This window comes from Gekko japonicus, unplaced genomic scaffold, assembly GCF_001447785.1.
Source record: "Gekko japonicus isolate JY-2015 unplaced genomic scaffold, Gekko_japonicus_V1.1 scaffold1187, whole genome shotgun sequence".
Classification (NCBI taxonomy): domain Eukaryota; kingdom Metazoa; phylum Chordata; class Lepidosauria; order Squamata; family Gekkonidae; genus Gekko; species Gekko japonicus.
The window spans coordinates 7,270-16,856 of record NW_015165860.1 but is presented as its reverse complement, the minus strand read 5'-3'; positions in this window follow the sequence as shown (position 1 = coordinate 16,856).

The window sequence follows — 9,587 nt, the reverse complement described above, 5'->3', positions numbered from 1 at the left end:
CCGCCCCCCGCCCACACACTTAGCAGTCAGGGGACAAGGGAAAGCAAACACCATCCCCTCCCTGCAATAAGGAGCCCCTTTGCTAAATATGTTTTCCTGTCCCGTCCCGTCCCCGGACACGCTTGGTGCGCTGCAGATTGTCAGCCTGGGGAGGCACCCCATTCTCTCTCTCCCCCCTCTCCCCCATTATCTCTCTTCATTTCCATTTTCATACTTTGAATATGTCTTATTATTTATATATAAATATATTTTTCAGTTTGGTTTACAGATTTAGGGGAGGTGGATCTGTCTTTTAAAAAAGGAAGGCAGCGGTAAAAGGTGGGTAAGCCATCCACCAGAAAGAAGTGAGAGGAACTGACAGCTGTTGGGGAGGGGGGGGGATGTCATTCTGAAAAACAGCTTCCTCTGAACTGCCTCCCCCCCTACATTCCTGCCCCCCCCCGGCAGCTGGGAAGCCTCCACTGTGAAGTTCCGATGCCTTGAAATACCCTTTACCATTTATTTATTTAATTAAACAGCCTACGTTGAAAAACCCGGGGGGGCGCCGAGTCTTCCTTTCTCTGTTCTCTAATAAAAAGCCTCTTGTGCCTGTTGGCCAGACAGTCGTGGAGACGGAGGGAGAGAGATCCAGAGGGCAGAGCCAGGGCTGCACGCAGGCCGAGGCCAGGAGCCAACCAAGGCTGGTGGGGGGTATGAAGGGAACTGGAAATCAGACTGGGCCAATGGGGGGGGAGCTGGGGGGACTCGCAGGGCCAAGAAAAGGAGGGGTCCAGACAGCACGGTTGGGGTTGCCATGGAGATCTGCCCAAGCCTTGGCTGAGACGGAGTCGTTGCTAAACCCTGACTGGCTGTGACTGGAGGATCTCAGCCCTGTTCTTTGGTGCAGGAAGGGCCTTTGCATGCCCTGAGTATGTCTCCTTATCCCATTCAGGAAGTGGGCTGCACCAGTGGTTATAGTGCAGCAGATCTCTGGCCTGGGCTGGACCCCTCTGTGCATGTGGGGAAGAGGTGAGGTGACAGCCACACTGCCCTCCGTGGGATCCTTTGGGGCTGGCAAAGTAGGTGCCCGGCACGACCCAGTGGGTGCCCAGCACAATCATCCCCCTTGCGGCTACTGGATGGCTCTGGAGGACGAGATTGGATTTATACCCCGCCCTTCACTCGGAGTCTCAGAGCGGCTTACAAACTCCTTTCCCTTCCCCTCCCCGCACCAGACACCCTGTGAGGGAGGTGGGGCTGAGAGAGCTCTGACAGAAACTGCTCTTTTTCAAGAACAGCTCTGGCAGAACTATGGCTTGCCCAAGGTCATCCAGCAGCTGCATGTGGAGGAGTGGAGAATCAAACCCGGTTCTCCCATATTAGAGCCACCAAACTGGCTCTGCCAGTCACCTCACCAGCCCTCTAGTCAGCCAAGGTTCAGGGATCGGACTGTGTTTCTGGGATTCCTCTGGGCTTCTCAGTTGTAGCACGGGAAGCTTTGGGGCACCCCAGTGTGCCTTTACATGAGGTGGACATAGACTGCTGGTTGCATCTGGCACAGAAGCCTAAATTTTCAAGACATCCATCTGTTCATACCACACCCTTCTACGGACAGGCACACCATTTGGGAGTCACAGAATTCTGCCAGTGAATTGGGATGGGTCTAGATTGTGAATTGGGAGGGAGCCTGCAGCTAAACTAAGCGCTATTTTGTTTTATCTCTTGGGATCCCACGGGGGAAAGTCTCAGGGGCTCTTCTCAGCAGAAGATCCAAGATGTGCCGCTTACTATTTTTGGAGCCAAATATCGGCTGAGGCGTCGTGGAGAGATTCCAGGAGGGAAAGTGGTGGAAGGGGCATAATTACATTGGCAGCCTTGAAGAAAAAAGCCCCCTGGGTGTTTCGGCGCAGAGTTGTTGCCGCTGTCACTGCTCAGAACAACAAGCGCCTCGTTCTGACGCTTGGGTCTTCTCCCTTTTCACTTAGTGGACTCTTTGTTTTGGACTTCCTCAGAGGTGCGTTGGGGGTTCCTCTCCAAGAACAAGGTCCGAGTCCAGCAGTAGGGCTTGACTGAACAGCTGTAGCATTCTTTGCTACCCAAAAGGACAATTCCTGTTGACATAATCTGGTAGACCCAGTGAAAACAAGTAGGGAAAAATACCTCCAGCCCCTTCACTTGGTCTCGTAGTCTCCATCTTCCTGGCACTGGTTGGCCACTGTGTGAGACAGGATGCTGGCCTAGATGGACCCCTGCTCTGACCCAGCAGGGCTCTTCTTAGGTTCTTAACTCTGCCCACTTAGCACCAGCCCTCCCATTTGGGGTCGTGCCCCTTTAAAGCTAGCTGGTGGTGTGGTTAAGATTCCCCACTCCTTATACCGCCTGCTGGGTGACCTTGGGCCATCCCAGTTCTCCCAGAGCTCTCTCAGCTGCGCTTGCCTCATAAGGTACCTGTTGTGGGGAGAGGAAGGGAGGCGATTGTAAGACACGGTAGAAAACAGCGGGGTACAAAAACCAACTCTTCTTAAGACAAAGGGAGAGCGTCTTCTGTGTGTACACAGGCTGCCTTTACCACTCAGCAACCGCAAACTTACCAGCTTCATGGGGGGGGGGGGCCCTTAACAAAACTGGCCTCTTCCTTGCATGCACTTGCTTACACCCACAGGGCACATGTGTGCATGGGCATACCACACCCCTCCTCTTGGCGCCTCCTTTGCTGCCCCTGCTTGAAGGAGGGTGGAAGAGTCCTGCGGGGGGGGGGGGGGTTGCCCTCAGTCATCCACCGAAAGAGCCTGGGGGGGGGGGGGGTTTCCTTCCTGCTTGGCTCCTCTCCCATCCAGAAATGGGAGATCTCCCTGGGGGCAGAGCTACGCGTGTCCTCCAGCCAGGCCTCACTAGTTCTTGGTGTGGGGATGCCCGCTGGGGCCTCACACCCTGCCGCTGGGTTGGCCAGGAGCCCTCCTGAAGGTTCGGGGCCCAGGGGGCTGCCTAATCCCCACACCGTCCTCTGCGGCCGACTGGCCTTGTCGCTGACTGCATCCCTCCCCTACATTTTACATCTAGCTGAAGAAGCACGGCAGCCTCCCACTGGCCTTCAGCCTCAGAGAGAGGGGCGGGTGCAGAGGAACGTGGTGATCCACGGCTGCCACATCATGTGTCTCTTTTTCTGGAGAGGCTCTTAGAACTGGGCACAGAGCTGCTGCTCCCTTTTTGGTGAGAAGAACGGGCCAACTTCAGTGTTCCTTTTCTCTCTCTCTCTCTCTCTCTCTCTCTCTCTCTCTCTCTCTCTCTCTCTCTCTCTCTCTCTCTCTCTCTCTCTCTCTCTCTCTCTCTCTCTCACACACACACACACACACCCTGGAGCGGAGCAGTTCACATCCCGAGCAGAAGATAACTGCTGTAAGCTTCAAATGGGCCATGGGGAGTGCCAGACCCTGCGTGGCTCCAGAAGGCTGCTGAACGGAGGTGTTTGTGAGGGGCCGCTCACATGCACATCTCAGAGAGAACACTGGCAGCATCTCCATGGGCAACATTAAGAGAACACAGCCCAAACATTTTAAAAAAACAAAACAAGACATTGCCCCCAAACTGGTATTGAGCAGAGTGGTAGCGCTCATCCTTCCTCCAAGTTGCCTATTTGTTATACTTCTGCTCAGGGGTCATTTCCTGCAGGAGCGGCGCTCCGGCAGTAAAGAGCCCAGGGGGCAGGCACCTGCAACAAGCCCCACCCCCTGCTCCCAGCAGCCCTCAGTCAGAGCAAGAAGCAGCCAGGTAAGTTACAGTCCAGTGGCACCTTTAAGGCCAAGGTTTATTCAGGTATGAGCTCTCCCTCCTCTGAGAGGACAGAACTGCACACACACACACACAATAGCTAGCAATCCAAAACAGTCCAGTGGAGCCTGAGCGGTGGGTGTTGCCTTCTGACACACTTCCAGTGATGTCAGGGGGTGTGGCATATGCAAATAAGTTATGCTAATGAGCTCCTGCACCTCTTTTTCTACCAAATGACCCCTGCTTCTGCTCTGCTGTCCTAAAAATGCTTCACATATGGACTGAGGAACAGGAAATGTTCCTGATTCAATGGGTGGTGCTTGCCATCGTTTTCTGTTGGTTTTGTCGATTCAGTTGTGTTGTGGACAGGGCTTTTTCTTTCTTTTCTTTTTTTAAAGAGGTGCCGGAACTCCCAAGAAGGAAATGAAGTTTTCAATCTGTACACTGAAAACTCATTTTTTAAAAGAGGTTTGTCAAAGCGATTCTAGAACTCTGTTCCGGTGTGTTCCCCCTAAAAAAAAAAAAAGCCCTGGTTGTGGACACAGGTTGCATGCCTTTTATGTGCAATTTAAGCGGTATTTATACATACGTTGTTTATACCTACAATGATGCTCACGTCGTGTGCCAGGGAAGATTTGATGCAACGAAGGAGAAAACAGCATGAAAATAAAGAATCCTGACTTTGACGTGCATCAGGGAGAAATTGCATTGAAATGGGGATTTTTCGGGAAGGAAACAGCAGAGATGACATGTCAAAACTTTCCACATAATGTCTCTTGCTGGTCTTCTGTGCAGGCTTCCCCTCTGTTGTGGCATCAGGTGTTCTCAGACCAATCAGACCTTGGGGCTCCTCCTCCTCTCTTGATTGGCCAGAGGCCACTGGCCACTCCCCTTAATCATGCAAATAGTGAGTCTACCTTTCCCATTCTCTCTCACTCACCTGTTGGCTTCATCCTTGGACACTTCTGGAGTGGGGTCTGAATAGGCTTGTTCTACACAGCCAAATTAGAGTAATGGAGTCTCTTTCGTGGCTTTCTTTGTGCCAAAAGAGAGAGTCCCAGTCTGTGTGCAAGCCAACCTAGATAAAAATGCCTCTGAGCAGGTCCAGAGTGCATTCCCCTTACTCCTAAACAACTTCAGAGAGCCCCCTTTAGAGACTAAGGGGGAACGGCCTCCAGATCAGAGATTCCCAGCAGAGCTGAGCCTCTTTGACTACTGGAAGGGTGACGGGGAACGTCTCTCTGAGGACATCAACAGGAGCTCATCTTGGAGGTGAGTGCTGTCTTTTGAATTGTCCGTGTGTAGCAGGAAACTTAGAACTTACGGCAGGCAGGAGAAGAGAGGCTGGAGACAGCAGCTTTGTGTTTGGAGAGACGGAAAGCCGTAAGAGAAAGGCATTTGCTTCTTGCAATATTCTGGCACTGCTGTTAGGTGTTGCCTCTGGCCAAACAGATTATGTGGGCTGCTTTTTGGAAACCCTACAAGGTCTGTTTACCGCACGTGGCAAGGAACAAGCCTGGGACACCTTTGTCACTTTCCAAAAAACTGTGTGTAGCCTGTAGCTCCTGCGGATTGATGGAATGACAGCAGAAATCAGTAAACGTGCAGGTGTGTTATCGGGAAGAAGGAGCACTGGTGTTTTTTTTCCCACCTCCGTTTTTCTTCCCGCAGCCCTGTTAGGTAGGCGAGGCTGAGTGAGAGTGACTAGGGAAGGGTCACACACCCTGAGCTTCATGGCCGAGAGTGGAACCTACCGGACCTGGATCGTCCAAGTTCTCTAGACCAATACTCTAACCACTGCACCATGCTGCCAAGCACTCTGTTTCAACAACCCACAAAAGTGGCGCCTTTTTTAAAAAAAACATCAGGACTCCTGTGTTCTAGAAAACTGCTTGGCGGTCATAGAGCTGTCAAAGAGACTGCTAGTGAAAAAAAGGCTCCAGTAGATGGCAGTTAAGGGACAGAGAAAAACTGAAACATGGGTGAATTAATCCGGCCCCTCCAGCTGGGGGCAGTGTTCCCTCTAAGCTGAGTTAGTGTGAGCTAGCTCACAGTTTTTTAGCCTCTGGCTCATACATTTTTGTCTTAGCTCAGGAAGGACGGCTCCAGAGCAAACTAATTTATGCAGAAGACAAATCGCCCGCTCACAACTTTAATTCCAGTAGCTCACAGAGTAGAATTTTTGCTCCCAAGACTCCACAGCTTAGAGGGAACATTGGCTGGGGGTCCAATGTTGGGGGTCTGCGGCACAACACTTGGGATGCAGGAGCCCATCTTAGTTATCCTCCAAATCAGAGAAACGGGCTTGGGATCTGTTCAGACTGGGTGGCTTCCGTGCCAAATAGGCATACTAGGGTGGCCACAATTGCAGGGGTGCCTGCCTCAGCTACGGAGGCATGCAGGCACCTGAGCAGCTGGTGGGCTCACTGATATCCTTTGCACTGGGAAAGCCTCTACCCCCTTCCTTTCAACCATTTTCATTTCAGTGCTCAATAGATCCTTGAGTTCACAAGCGGGGTGGCTGACCAGAGGACTGGATTTATCCACTTGTACTGGATGGCCCAGGCCGGCCCGATCTCATCAGACCTCAGAAGCAGCCCTGGGTAGGAGTTGGATGGGAGTCCACCAAGGAAGTCAAGAGTCATGACACAGAGGCAGGCCATGGCAAACCACCTCTGGACTCCTCTTGCCTTGACCTGGATGGCCCAGGCTAGACCGATTTAATTAGATCTTGGAAGCTAAGCAGGGTCGACAGGGTCGGTCGCCAGAGGTCGCCGTGACTTCCAGGTGCACGTGCACACACACACACACACGCATGCACATATGAAAAATAAAAAACCCCATAAAATGTCTGCAGTGCTTCCAATAGCGCCACACTTTCCCCCCACCCTTTTTTTGTCATGCAATCTTCCTTGACCTTTTTTGGGGGAAGGTTCTAAGTTGAGCACTATAGTGCTAGACCAGGGATGGCCAAACTTGCTTAATGGAGGAGCCACATAGAATAAATGCCAGGTGTTTAAGAGCCCCAAGATATGAACAAACATTACACATTTTTATTGGGAAATATGCAAATGTGCTTTTTATGCGCATTAAATGAGTGCCAAAAAATAAAAACAAAAGGGGTAAAAAGAGATAATGATATTTATTTGTCCAATGGTATTTATTTGTCCAATGGTATTTATTTGCTAATGATATTTATTTGTCTAAGAAGGAGAGAGGTAGAAAGAAAGAGAGAGAGAGAAAAACAAAGAAAGCAAATAGATGTGGGTAGGAAGGGAGGGAAGGAGGGAAAGGTGGAAAGAATGAAAGAAGTGGTAAGAAAGGAAGAGAGAAAGGAAGGGGGAAAGACAAATTTGAAAAGAAAGAAAGGTGAAAAGAAAGCAAATAGATGAGGGAGGGAGGGAGGAAGGAAGGGGGGAAAAGAGAGAGAAAGGTAGAAACAAAGCAAATAAATGGGGAGGGAGAGTTGGAAAGAAGGCAAATATGTTCCAACCCCCCCCCCTCACAACGTCCCCATGCAAGCTGGCTTGACTTGGAGAAGGGATTTAAAGAGACAAATGCCTTCTCCAAGCCAGTGGGTGGGGCTGTAGGGTGGGGGCTTGGAGAATGCCTTTAACTTAAAATGTGTTCGCCAAGCCCCCCACCCCCACTGCCACACCGGCTTGGCTTGGAAAAGGGATTTAAAGAGACAAATGGCTTCTCCAAGCTGGCAACTTTATCTTTAAATGAATTTAACTTTAAAAGCCCCCCCCCCCGCTTTTAAAGTTAAACACATTTAAAGTTAAAGTTGCTTTCTTCCTCTGCCCCCCCCCTACCTCAAGCCCACCCAGGGAAGGGAACACTGGCTGGGGAAGGGAAGACCAATCGGGGAGGCATGCCTGCCCTTTGCTTCCCCAGCCACCCTGCCTCCACGCAATATGTGTGAAAGAGCCTCATGTGGCTCCTGAATCACAGTTTGGCCACCCCTGCGCTAGACCAATATAGCACTTCAGCACCACAGCAGCACCATTGAGATACATTGAGAGTTGCTATATTAGTCTAGTGCTATAGAGCTCAATTTAGAATGTTCCCCCCAAAGAAGGTTCGGGAAAGTTTGCATGGCAAAAAGGCTTGCCGCTGTTTGAAAATGCCAGATCCCTTCAAAGACAGCTCATTAACAGAATGAAATTTGCTGTATGAAGCCCCCATCCCTGAATGGCTTTACTCAGAAGCAGGCCAACAATGGATGACATTGAAGAACGGTAATGTGAAAGGGGCCCTGGAGAGTCACTGTCAGTTGGAGCTCCATGTGTGGAAAGCATGTCCAGATTTCACACCAGAGATGTGACAGAAGGTCTGACAGTGATTACTCCTCTTGACCCTATAGTTCCTCACTGGGGAAATGTTCAGGATGTACAATTTTGAGCACAAAAAAGTGGCGGGGCAGATTGGTTGGTGTAGTGGTTAAGTGCGCGGACTCTAATCTGGGAGAACCGGGTTTGATTCCCCACACCTTCACTTGCGCCTGGCTGGATGACCTTGGGCAAGCCGTAGTTCTGTCAGAGGTGTTCTTGAAAAAACAGTTTTTGATTGTGGCCAAGATGTTCTTTACTCCTCCCCGCTTTCCCACACACACTTTCCCCCACAATCAGAAGAGCCAGTTTGGTGTAGTGGTTAAGTGTGTGGACTCTAATCTGGGAGAACCGGGTTTGATTCCCCACTCCTCCACTTGCACCTGCTGATGTGACCTTGGGTCAGTCACAAGCTCTGGCACAGCTGTCCTTGAAAAAGAGCAGTTTGTGTCAGAGTTCTCTCAGCCCCACCCACCTCACAGGGTGCCTGTTGTGGGGAGGGGAAGGGAAAGGAGTTTGTAAGCCGCTCTGAGACTCCAAGTGAAGGGCGGGGTATAAATCCAATCTCTTCTTCTTCTTCTTCTTCTACTCCTTGCCTCTGTCTGAACTGTTACGCTTTGTGGTTTTCAGAATGTGGCTGATCCTGGTGTGGATCATGGCTCTCCTCAGCCCCGTCTCCTGCTCAGGTAAGAGCGGAAAAGGAAAGATCTTTTAACTGAAGTTCATAGGCATCTATCTGTGATGGTATCTTTTTTTTGAAAAAGTAAGCCAGGGTTGTTTATTCTTGGCTGGCTCAAGAGCCAAAGAAGGTAACCAAAAGCTGTTCTCTGGTTCTTCGGGTGCATTTTGCATGCAGACAATTTCCAACGAAGCACTGAGCCCATATTACATTAATAAATGAATTTATGTACTCCACTCCCTAGAAATTTAGCCTGGGTGTGAGAACACGACTGGGGGGGGGGGGAGTGTGAGTAGTCAACATGTTTGTGAATCAGCACAATGCTACTAAAAAATTTTACATTCTGTTCTAGTTAGGATGATGGACTGTTCTGATGCATTTAAGGTTTATAGACTTCTGAATGATTTCTCATCTAATGAACTGGCGGGATCTCCGCGCCCGTCCCCTCTGAGCATGCGCGCTGGGGTTCCTGCGCATGCTCAGTGGGACTCGCGCGAAAATCCTTTGAAACATAGCTTGCTACAGCACCGGTCGGGTCAGCGCAGGCGCACTAAACCCATTGGTGTGAATGCACAGATGACCACTCGAAGATCACCAGTTACTGGTAAGCAACCTGTTTTTTTTTTACCCTGCTATAAAGGTACACCAAGGGTCTCACAGAAAAATCTTATATTTACACTGATGTATATGTATGTTGTGGTTTTAATTTACCTTTTAAACTGTATTAACTTGTATCGATTTTTTTTCCATGCCAATAAAGGCTACTTAACTTAACTTAACTTACTACATTTTGGTTATGAACATCTGGAGCTGGTGAGGTGAGGTGAGGT